This window comes from Dermacentor silvarum, chromosome 6 (genome assembly GCF_013339745.2).
Source record: "Dermacentor silvarum isolate Dsil-2018 chromosome 6, BIME_Dsil_1.4, whole genome shotgun sequence".
NCBI classification, from domain to species: Eukaryota; Metazoa; Arthropoda; class Arachnida; order Ixodida; family Ixodidae; genus Dermacentor; species Dermacentor silvarum.
The window spans coordinates 157,544,482-157,557,646 of NC_051159.1; positions in this window are offsets into that span (position 1 = coordinate 157,544,482).

The window sequence follows — 13,165 nt, forward strand, 5'->3', positions numbered from 1 at the left end:
AGCTGTGGGACAACTGTCGTATAGGAGAAAGTGATACCCTGCTCTTGGGACGCCCCAACACGCTGATCCCCTAACGCGCGTTCTTTGCAAAGGATCACCGCCACCGACGCCAGCGACGACCCACCTCTGCAAGGGAAGTGCAGTGTGGTCACTGCTCACTGGAGCGAACGTATGGAGGTTATAACAACGATTCAGCATCGCATGACAGCAGCGATTACACATGTGGCATTCATTCAAGCGGGAAGCAAGGCAAATTGATTTTTACGAACTTGTCGGGCAAGGCGTATCCGCACATAGTGCTCCCCTACCATATTTGCTGTAGTATTACTGAAGCACGAAAAGCTTTCTTCATTATCACTTCCATCTAAAGCTTTGACAAATGGAAATTCGTAGAGTTAGCATACAAGTCTTGCGTTCAGCTAAAAAACAGGAGCCAAATTGATAAACTTTTGGTTCGTAAGTGCTGCTTCCTATTTGTCGGCCTCCTTCACTAATAATACATACGAGGAGACAAATGGCTAGCGTCTGTTTTTATCTACAGGTTAAGCGTATAAATTCGTTTGTGGATACGGCCCAGATTAGTTGCTTAAGAATACGTGAGCTTTGGTACAGAACAAGCTCATGCTAGAGAACACAAAGCTATATATTTGTGAAGGACTTCCCCAGATGTAGGCACGAAAATCGTCTCCATTATCTTACTGCAGGTTAGTATGCTTCTTCCTTTCCATATGTTGTGATTCATCCTGCTCACCACGCTCTCTGGATCCGCTTGTTCATTTGTGGTACGCAATTTAGATGATGCGCAAATAAACATCCAAGTTACGCAACATCTTATGTAATATTGATAATGTAGACACATTACAACGTCGACAAAATTAGTACAGACAAAGAAGTCATCTGAAGGCACAGGAGCTGCCAGAGGAGAGACGTCTGCGCCAGTTACTTGAGCTCTCACCGCCAACGATTCAGCTGTCACAAGCTCGCTTCGTCCCCAAATGACCCGACTGGCACGCGTGCCCCACACGCAACTCCGGCTAAACAAAGCCAGAGGGAATGGCTCACACTCGTTGAAGCCTTTTTTTCCCCCTTGTGGTGTCGCTGCAACTTTTTCTCCGCCCACAGGAGAAGCTCGTTGCATGCAAATATTTGCGCAGGAAAATGACGACCCTTCTATAGATACACGCGTCCTAGTTTCCCGACGAGGGCATTTCGCTAAGCCGATATGAGAGCCACTGATGCCTGCCAGTATAACTGCGCCCGTGCACGATGCAATGTTCACGCAATACTATATACGGGTACGAAAAGGAAGCTCTGGCGTTCCAATCGTTGTTCACGACACCTGGTGCTTTTAAACTCACGGCGGCTTAAAAGCAGCTCAACCTCCTTCTTAGAAAAAAAATTTATAATTATGACTGTACCAGCGCAACAGGTACCAGGGCATGAAAAGGTGACCCGACACGAAGTACTTACCAGTGTGTTGTCGCCTGCGTTTCTTGTAATATTACCGTCGTGCTACCTGAGTCTTAACCACGGGCCAACTTGCCTATATCGAATGAAAGTGATAGCTTTTGTAGTCAACCTAAACTGTCAAGCTATGCAGGCTTGGTAGGCCATACGCCAGGAAAAAGGTCTGATGAGAGATGAAATAGAACGACAGAGAAGAACAACATACACAACACATATACGAACACACACAATAACGCTATAGCACACTTATTTAAGAAAATTTGCTGTCTCTCATTGAAGGCTGCATTTCATGTGGATGCCAAAGTGTATTTGTAGCACGCAACGCAAACGCAACAGACCCCAATATTTCCTGGACGTCTCGTAGATGAAGGCGTGAGTCACCCGCGTGTTAAAATGTGCCTTGGAGGTATTAGGTAATTGTACATGCAAATCGCATGATCCAAGTCTTCGCCAACACTCCAAGTGCACACTAAGGCCTGCTCGACAGTTGAACTTTAAATTGACACATCGCGTAAGTCACATCCAGACGCTGTTTAGACATGTACCATCATACCCATGAATACCCCGTGTCACGTGAAATACAATAGATGAGCTACTCTAATTATGGGCCCTGTATCAGCCATTTAAATAACAACAATGACTGGGAATTCATTGCCATGCAAGAGCTAGCACGCTAACCGCTCGGTCACGTTTTGAGAATGGGCTTAGAATCAGCTGGAATCAGCTGTGAGCAGGGCCAGCAGAATAGTTGCAGGTTATGCCACTTGAAGGGTAAACGTTCTAACACAACACAGTGATGCACGCTACAAGACTGCATGTATCAATGCACTTAATGCAGCTAATTAACTCGTCTTGTTGGCATTGTGGCCTCAGGAATTTCGGAAGCACCTGCGAATTACTGAACCAGACGCCGGCGGCGCGCTGCCAGCTTGGCTGTAAAAAGACGTAGAAACCAAGTAGACGCACCCTCATGCTCCGCTCAATTGGCTTCGTAGGGGAACTTGGGCAGAGTTCTACGTTCCGTTGCCGGTATGAGCGTTAAGTGCACGCGCATAAGCGTTCCCGCAAATGGTTAGAATACTCTGAACTGAGCTTCGCTCAATGATTACTACGTGCTGTTTACTATACCAAAGTGACATTGGCGCTATAAGAGACCCCGTAGTGGGGGCTGCAGAATAATTTTAGGACAAGGGATTCAACCTAATCAAACTACACATTTTTACATTTCGGCTCCACTGAAGAGCGGTTTCAGTGGAGTGCGGCTTAAATAGCCACAGCAGCTGGTGTTTGCTACAGTCAAGGAACTGGCAATGCAGCATGACCGTATGTAGCTAGGTCTGTACATACATTTTACAGCAAAAAGCTGTATGTGGCTAGCCGATTCGTCCGTCTGTCGCCTGTATGCCGCAAACTATCATCATCAGCAATGGACTCGAGTGTCATGGTCTTGTTCCGCGGCTGCCTCGTTGGCGCCCCTCGGTGCAACCACCGCGTGAACGCGCTCGTGCCACTGCTGCTACTTACACCGTCGTCGTCATCTTCCACAGCTGTCTCCGTTGCCGCTCATCATTCACGCGTAGAATTTCACTTCTGTCCTCGTAATGGGCAGGCCGCGTTTACGGGGGCTATGAGCCATTGCTTAAGGAGGTATGAGCCATTCATTGTCTTACGTGATGGACAGATTTAATTTTGAAGCAATTTAATTTTAAAGAATCGCAAGTGGCAACGCAACAACGGCGGACTGCGGGCATACCATCCGTGACGTCATTCTCGACTTCGCTGCCGAGCGTGTGTGTAATTTCATTAAGAGACACAAAGACGTAATCAATAATTGAGAAAGAATTGAATGAACCATCGGGATGAAACCAGTGATGAACACCGGGGCCGCACGTTTCAGTTTCGCTAGTTAACCATCTGTACGGAGTACTTTGGCGGTAATTTTTTACACTGTATTTCATATTTTTTTACAATCTTGAGTTACTCTGGTTTCGAATTTAATTTCTGTCGCAAAAATGTTCTTTAGTTTAACCTTCCGGAACTGCACCCTTCATTATAAGAGATGCAGTAGTGGAGGGCTCATGATTTATTTTGACGACGAGGGGTTCCTTAACATTCATGCAATCCACGGCACACGATAGGTTTTGCATTCACACAAAGACTGGCTTCAATTTGCGACGTCGCTGGCGGAATAACTAGGATTGCTCCATTGAGGTGCATTTGTACGCAATAATGACATATATCCGTTCATAATTAAATATGTTCTTTATCCTGGAGGAAAAAAAGACGTAGTCATCTTGCTTCCAATGTCTAAATTGGGCATACAGGAACGCCTTCCACAGCTTGCCTCATCACCACTCAGAGCATTAGCATTGACGAAATTCGAGTTAACCCCGCTGAACTTCATGGCAGCATGGTGCGCAGCAATCTGTCTGCTTCAACTAAAGCATGTGTGCATGTGTCTAACTTCCAGGCTTCTTTCGTGAACACTTGAGCAGGCAGCACCGTTTCTGCGAGACTGGCTGACGTGTAAACAACGTGAACGAAATCGAGATTGTCTGAGTGAGCCTCCGAAACCGACCGATTGCTCTAATTATTGTCCCGGCCTTCAGGGACCGCTGAAGTGATTAAAAGAGACAATCAGTGTCTCTCGCTCAGCAATTCCTGGTAAGAGGCGAGACAGTGACTTAGAACGCCTCACCCTCTCTAGAGCCGACTGACCAATAGCTTTGACGTTGGGTCGCCGACCATTATCGGTGAAGTGACAGCGGCTGGCCTGAAAATTGGTCGTTATGTTGAGGTGCAGGTATAAAACCGAAGCAGACAAGTAGAGGTGTAGTGAGACAAGAACCTTTGCCTATAGACGAGGAAGAGAGCACCCAGTGAAGTAGGCATGCTTTCCTTTGCTAGGGGAGAGGGAAATGAGAGAAAAACGATAAGAATTAAATGCATAGAATATGGCTTATAAACTACAGGTGCCCGACGGGTAAGTATGATAGCTGCCATTTATTTGTGATGCTACTCATCGATTCAAGTAATGCGCGGATAACTTTGGATTTATTTCTAATGCGGCGAACGCCTCATTAAAACCACCCTCTGCCCGACCGGTTCACTGGCACTTGCATCTTTCTAAAAATTCCGTCAGCTCCCACGGCATGTCACGTATTCATTTCAGCAATCACATACGAATAGGAATCTAGAACTCCTAGCATTTCGTAATCATGTATATCGCGCTCGAATGGCCACACCTTTAACAACAAACCGCATGCATATAGTTCTACTGAATGCCAAGAGGCATGTGAAAGGTGGCATTAGAACCCAGCTTATAAATATAGCGGTGCTCAGAACCGCATGCCCAGTACTTTGCCCTAGTGTTGGGCGTACGGTGAGAGCATTTGCGGACAATGCAGTAAAGGTTAACGGAACCAGTGACGTCGGAGCTTATTATGCTTAGCAAATGACTATTCGAAGTAACAGAGTAATGCAGCTAACTGACACAAGTAAACCAGCTTATTTGCTAGGACTCAAGTATCCAGCTCTTTAATTTCTTTCTGACGACATGTCTTATTCCACAAAATATTTTCTTTTTAGTTTCAGAATGATTCTACTAACGACATTGATTGTGCTCTGTGTTCTTTTTTATTATTTTATTATCTTCGCTGCCGGCTCCCATGTACTCCCTGATCCTCCATCTCTCTTAACTCAGAAAGAATGACGACCAAACAACACGAAGAGATTTCGTGACCATGCAGTTTAGCTCTTACTCAATCGCTGTTCTTAAAGCCGCTTACCGCTTTTTATAGTCATTAAAATACGCCTTCAGAAGTGCTAGCTTTCAGAAGGTGCTGCTAGCCCCCCACAAATGAAGTACTTGAAAAGAAGCAAGATGTATTCGCTGATAATTATGACTAATGATAGTGCACATCTTTTCTCGTGTTCTTCTGCTTTGGTCATAAAGAACACTTCCGAGCAATAGCGCAATATATACCACCACACGCATTTTCCTGTCATCCGTCCTATGCGTGTAATTCATAATGCGGCTCACACACATCTTTGTGGCGTCAAAAATGTTTTGGAGTTTTTTGTTTTCCTCCTTGAGTGAAACTAACCCTTCGCTGAACCGGAACGCCCGCTCCTGCAGCTAAGATATACATATCTGCAGGAGGTGGTCCACGGAGGAAGGAACTTGCGGATAACGGAGCACTTTGAAACGAACAGCACATGAAGTTAAAGCAAACAGAAATAGCAGAGTTGGAACCATGCGTGAGGGTTGAAGTCGCCTCTTTTTGCCTTGTTTCCGTCATGTACGAGGCAAATACATGGATCTTGTTGTGAGCTTTACTGCGTACCCTGTTTAATCTCGAGCCCACTTTCATGAGTGAAGCATGAAACAATCGATGGTGCTTATCACCGAAATAAATCTGACGTGGCGTGTGTCATTAGATGCGCCAAACAAAATGTCGAAAGAACTATTACATTTCCTTTCTTCGAGTCGCACCACCTACATTCTACGTTTACGTGTTCACTACTGACACAATGTACTGTCATCAATAGCTTTTGCATATAACTTTTCAGCTGAAGATGGTTCGATGACTGTCGTTGCGACCGATACTCATTAATATTTTTTCGCCACGTGCGCCGATGACTGTCGTTGCGACCGATACTCATTAATATTTTTTCGCCACGTGCGCCGATGAAGTTACTTGGGGTCACAGCATCGGCCAACCATAATATTCGCCGGGAACTCATTCGACTGCACAGTGGCCCATTGATCATGCAACGTGTGCACACATTTAGAGGTGAGCAAGCCCTAAACTGTCTTGTCCCGCCTCATCGACCGGCAACCTGTATTGCGGCGAATTCGTTACTCATGTATATCATAATTCCTCTCCTGCACTCTACCCCGTCTCTAAAAATAATCAAATTGTGCTGGAAATCCCAAACGATAAAACAAAACGCACGCGGCAGAGAGTAGCACTCAAATTAACCGCCGTTAATATTCCCAGAGCCATTTAATTATTTATTATGATTAGTTAATGTGGCAAGAGTGGGATGGGGGTTGATGAAGTGCTCCGTGATAAAATATTCAAAAACAGGGCCTTCAGTAGAGTGAAGCATCACATTGATATAAAAATACAGATATCGGCAACCTGTTAACGTCCCATGCACATGAAATATTTAACCTTTAATTAACTTCTCACTTATTACTAGCAAAATCCCGCTCGGTAAACAGATCTATTGACTTTCGTCATTTTCTTCGATTTTCACCTTAGCTATCCATTATAACTTCTTTTTTTTTTTCTCCGAAATAAACTACAGGAAAAATCGAAGTCGTTGTCAATTCTGTTCTGCAGCTAAGAAATAAGTAACTGCATGCTACAATGAATGAGTATGAATCTACTCACACTTCCACACGAGTTCATTGACAAACATAAAACTACATAAAACAGAACAAAACATAAGCGACATTCGAGAAAGAAATAATAAGACAGCAAGCCCCGAAGCTATGGAGTTTGCTTTTGAATGGAGCCAAAATATGTCCGGATCGCTGCCCTCGAAAGGGACCCACCAGTAATCTCACGCTATCTCTTTCCAATAATGCAGCGTGCGGTAGCGTGCTAAAATGCACTCGCCGAAAGCCTTCCAACATAGCAAAACTCGAAGGAACGAAGCTCGTACCACATGCGCCATTTTTCACTGGCCCGGAGAAATGCGTGTACAGCGGAGAGAAAGAACTCTCTGAAAGCCACAACTCGCCGTCCGTAAAAACCACGCACTGCTACCGCACAAAATGCTGCGACGACTGACATGAATGGAAAGAGTCCTGAAAGAAGCGCGAAATGAATGTGGGTGGGGTGGAAGGATACAAAATTCACGTGGTGTTTCTTATAGCAGGCTATACGCAGTAGGACTAACTTTCCATTTCGAGGCTCCAACGGAGCAAGAAAAAAAAAAAAAACGCGCAACCCGCTTTTCCTTAACCTATAGACGACTCGCACCTCTATGCTCGCGCTCATCGCTGTTCAGAGGTTGGACCCACTATGTCCGAAGACTGGCAAAACAAGCTCGTTCATTGACCGCAAAATTGAGATGTGGTATCGCTCAGCAATGCTCATAACTCTTCTTCCTTGGTCGAGCTATATGCGAATCTGTTTTCTCCCCTGCTAAAGGAAGCCGTTCATGGTTCACGACAGGTGAAAATATCAAGATCGCGAGCACCACTCAAAATGCTGTCACATTCTGAGTAGGAACGTTTTGAAAATGCCTTACATTTTTCTTAAGGTTATTTCTGCTTTATGTAGAAACCAAGCATTAGCTAACCAATGTATTAATATTAGAACAATTGTTGTTGTTGTTATTGATCAAAGAATATTGCGTACGTGCTTGCATGTTTGAGACAATTTTTTTATTAATATGTGAGAAAAGAATTCGATTTGTGCTATCATAGCACAAATCATTTGAATTCATCAACTTATTTGGACATTAGCATGTTCTAGGCAGAGCAACGGCCTCTCTCTATTGCCGAAGTTCATAGCATGACCAAGTCCGCGGCAGCGAACTATCCCCGCCGTATGAAATGCTTCGCCAGGATTATCGTAGTGATGAGTATGTGGCGGTGAATATGCAGCTGAATATGAGCGTGTTAAAATTTTTTTTCATAATATTACTGCCACTTTTTATTCGTTTAGTTAAATTGAATTATTCAACTACTGAGGCACATTTTACTGATTTACTGGGATTATATAGAGAACGCAACGTCCATGTATACTTTGAAGTCTGTTCTTGCGCGATGGGAACGTCATGTAGCGACAGATTAATCACTAGAACCACGTCTCCAGCAAACTTGTGCAGAAAAAAACACCAGCCGCGTCATGCTTTCGTCGGCTTTAATGTAGAGCAAGCGCAATGAATGAGCGACGTTGTATAGAAATAAAGGCAGACTACGCAGAGTTTTTTTGTTTTTTGCACAAGAGATAATGCTTGCAAGGACCCAGCGACTGGTAGAAGCTCTTCCATTGTTGATGCTCAAAGTTGGTTTACGTGAAGCCTGCTTTTCTTCTCTGTGCGCGTGGCCTCCCTTACGCATTTACGAACGCTTATTTATTCCTGAATGAAATTACCAACAGCACCGCATGCTATCCTTGCGGGTTTGAGGAAGCTGAACGCACTCTGCACCATTGTCCACCCTACGACTGTGAAGATATACTTTGCCTAGTAGCCACAGGCTCCTGGATGACGGACCTTTCTTGGAAGTTAAGATTCAGAGACCCTGGCCGAATTGCACTAATAGGCAGAAGGCCACCAAAGTGCATGTGTGTTTCTTGAAGGCAACTGAACTATACGATCGCTTTGACTGTAGGTGAGTGCACACTCATATGCGAGTGTGTATAGTGGCTCTCCTCCTCCTATATATTTCTTTACACGTTTCCCGTTTCTTATATATGGGGGAAGCAACCGAGTGCAAACATGGCTAACCTTCCTGCATTTCCTTCTCTCTCTGTTACTCACTTTTCGCATTATCATCATTTCGGCCCTGATGCACTATCTTCAAGAAATGAAAGTTAAGGGTATAAATAAGCCAAAATAACAGATCTTTTTATTCGAAAAGATTAGTCCGCAATGGAAAGAACGCATTACATCGTTTGCATGTTGAAAAATTTGCTCGATGGCGTGCCTTCAGCTTGTATACATAGCTTAAGAGGAAGCTTTAGCTCATGCCCAACTCCAATGCCGCCCATGCACATGCATGTAAGACGCATAAACGCTTTTCTGAGATAAGCACGGGGTCGATTTTAATAATATTTGTTGCACTTGAGACAGAAAGGTAAATTGTAGTGACAGTTGAAGCGGAATTTCGATTTAGGGGTGGAATGTTCAAAAAGAGTTTTCAAAAATTGGTATGTGGAAAAAAAAAAGATTGAAGGACGGAGTTTACCAATTTGTAGCTCTGCACCAAAAAAGATAGTGCAGTTCCGTAAACTGCATCCGTTAAAGCACAAGCGGTCAAATGTATTATAGCAATTTATATCTTACGTGAACTTGTTGCATCGTTTACAAGGGTTTTGCAAGAGTTGTACTCTTATATTAGTGCTTTATTTCAGAGCCATGTATAATACACAAATTTTGCCTGCTTTAGCTGTACTATTAGGTTCGATTTATATAATTGTGATATTAACCCCACAAAGCCCAATGTATAATTTTGGTACGCTAATTTTGGCACCTAAAACTCTCATTTAACCACTGGAGTTAACCCTATGCAGGGCCCATACACGTGTTTTTGATATACCGGAGGGAGTTCTCAGTTGTGGATAGTTATGCAAATCAATTACTAAGTAATTAATTACCGTACTAATTAATGGGTACACAATTATTTTTTCATTGTTTACTTTGTACCAATATACCGCCCTATAGCCGTAAATAAATGTGAATAAGCTGTTTTATTTTTCTTTGATGTGGAATGGCATTCGGGCTTTGTGGGGTTAAAAACATAGCGCCTAAAAAAAATAGCTGTCAAAAGTCACAAGAACTTAACTTTTTTTTTATAAATGCCACAAACTTAATCAAATATGGTGTAGTGTTGTCGAGAAAAAAAATGATTTCTCCTTTCCCATGTATTGAGGTAGGATCCCCCGAGCTAAAGCTCCCTCTTAAAGTCTTTTTCATGGTTAGCGACAAAATAGTAACTGAAAAATCGCATTCTGGTGTTAATACACATACGAAATGTTCTGTTTTAGAATATGGTATTCGAGTTTAATTCGCCCAAAACTAAACACAGTGCGCCACAGTGTCCGACAATTGTGCTCGTGCTTGATCGCGCAACGACCACACGCTGCGTTCGTAGGAGAGGCCACATCCGCCGTCTTGTACAGAAACATGAGTATCCTGTTTTATGACAGCTGCATTTTCAAAGCATCGCAAGAAATACCGGAGAAACAAAAAATCCATTGCATATAGAAAGAAAAAATAATACACATTGAGCACCTGAACCCTATTGGTACTTTTTAAATTTAAGGTAAAATACTGACGGGTTTCATCAGAGAGCCGAAAGCTTCGATCACAAGCTACAGGACAAGTCCTCGACAAGAAATTCACATTTTGTTGAACGCAGATCTTTAATACACAAAGCGTTACAGATCCCGTTAGTTTGACTATTTTGGTCATTACAGAAAAAAAAAACGAAGCTAGATTAGCTCACCCTCTGAAACGACCTAACGAACAAAGAACAAAGCTAACAACACTGAAAAAAAACCCTATAAGTCACAGATCCTAGTTTTGCTGAGCCCAAAATTTGCACTCCTACGTTCCCTACGACCAATTGGATCAGTGCTGTCGTTTCAGATGGCGCGAGAATGACATGCAATATACGCTGCAGAAAACGGAATAACGCGTTTACCCCGAGGTGCGCTCATAGCTGCAGGAGTAGCTGTTTCTCTCAACAACGTGGTAAAATGATGTTGGAGCAAGCAGCAGAAGATGCCAGTGGTGAATCAGTCAAGCTTGCGTACTCGGTGTTTATCGAGGCGTGAAATTAGAGTGTCGGTCGCCTCTCATCCCGTCCTCTTTTCCACACCCTACACCCAGCGTGCCAAATTTGCTGAATCTTTGTGCCAGTCCCTTCGTTATACAACAAGAATAGTAATAGTGCATGTGCACCTAAATTGGGACGGTATCCCAGAGGGCATTTTGGTTGCAGGCCGAAACTGTAGGCGCCTTCTCAGTGCGATGTCTTCATTTGTATACTACCAGTGTTATATGATTCTTCGACACGTTGCTTCTCCCTAATGCTAAAATGTCAAACGCACATTGCACTTTAAGGCTCACCTCTTCTATGGCGTTTGCAAAATAATTTATGAGGCTTCTTGCAAAATATATATCAATTCATGATTAGATCGTCTTAGACTCAACTCTGCCACACACTGATAAACTTTATTTTTCCGCACCGAGAATGCCACCGGGTGGGCAACTGCGTTTTTGCTTTAAAAGACAGTGTTGAAACTCCCGTGTGCGTTTCCAGTAGGGATTTAATTAGGATATATGCTGAATGCAGAGAACCACCTTACTTAATTGAAACTCACGAAGCGAAATTTTAATCTCTGTGGTCACACGTGTCAAGACGGCAATTTCATTGAGGCACGCTGTAGTGTGGGACTCCGAATTACTTTTGACCGCCTGGGGGTCTTTAACATGCACTCAATGCATGGTCCACAGCGTTTCTTGCATTCCGACCTCATCGCAATACGGCCGTCGCAGCTGGGATTGAACCAGGCGACCTCGTGCTCTCGAAAATTGTGAAAAATTCAATCATGAGGGGAATTTGTAGAAAGCGAGACTAACAGATTGAAAGCTGTGACTGGAATAAACAAAAATAATCTAACTTTGACATGCCTGTCGTATAGAGGAGCTGGGCTAGGCCAACAGAATTAAGTACGTGTGCGCTGCACGTCATTCTTTCAGATGATGCACAAATTGCGGCGCTGGTGAAAAGGAACAAAACAGGTGTACTTACAGATTGGTGAAGAAAGTCAAGTTCGTTCTCAAGCACGCCTCACTGCACTGCCTGTTTGCTACCAATGCAACTTACTAATTTAGCTTTAATGGTTTAGGGATAGTGCATAGGTAACATCACTCACCGAAAAAAAAAGGCATGAGAGTACACTGGTTTATTGGACAAACTTGCCGCCCAAGGAAAAAGCTACAATTACATAAAAATTGTAGCGGCAAGCACACGTGGTTTTTTAAATTGAATTCCACTACCTGAGTTTGTCAACTATTCTTAAGCATTTATAATGAGTTCTGAATGTGAAAGCATTAATTTTCAATTGAACGCGGTTGAACGCGGTTGAACGCGGTCCTTCGAGTTATGAAATCCGCGCCGGCAAGCGAGCGCGTTGAGACGCTTGGCGGGTTTTGATTTGGTACCGAGGCGCAGTCAGAACACAGGCGAGAGCTTGCGCGGACAGGGAACGTGCGCATAACACAGGGTTCCTAGAGCGAGAGCAAGGGTGACGTGGCGTCACGGCGATGCCCACACCCCTCACACACCTGGCGCACTATTGCAACAGCAGGTGTCCCCTTTCGCCCGTTCTGCTCCGTCGAGGCGAGATCGTGACGTGCGTCGCAGCAAATGGGAAATGAGGTACCGTTTCGTTCCTACAGGTCACAGACGCCGGTTTATTTTGATGCGAAAGCGTCAAATGTCTCCTAGAGTGAAAATACCGGCGTCTGTCGTCTGTAGGAGCAAAACGCCATCTCCTTTTCGTTTGACGGCGGATTCACGTCAAGAGCGTCCCTCGACGAACTTTCCATTTGCTTCGATGCCATGTCACGAGTGATAACCATGAAAATAGTGACGCAAGCAATCACCGACCAAGTGGAAAACAACATAGGGGTAACGGAGGAGACAGGACAAGCACGCTTGTCCGCCTACATCACTCTTATGTGGTCTTTGTTTGCTTTCTCTATCTCCACTTTCCTGTCGCTTTACGTCCTCTCCCCTCTCTCCCCAGCGTAGGGTAGTAAACGGGACCTCCTCTCTGGTTAACCTGCCTGCCTTAGCCCTTTCTTCTGTCTCTCACCCTCCCTCTCTTGTTTGCGCGATTTTAATCACCCGAAGTTAGAGTCGCTGCTGTCGGAGTGCTACTGCGGCTTCATGAACAGTTGCAATTCGAGACTGCCAGACCTACTAAGAAAAGAAAAAAAG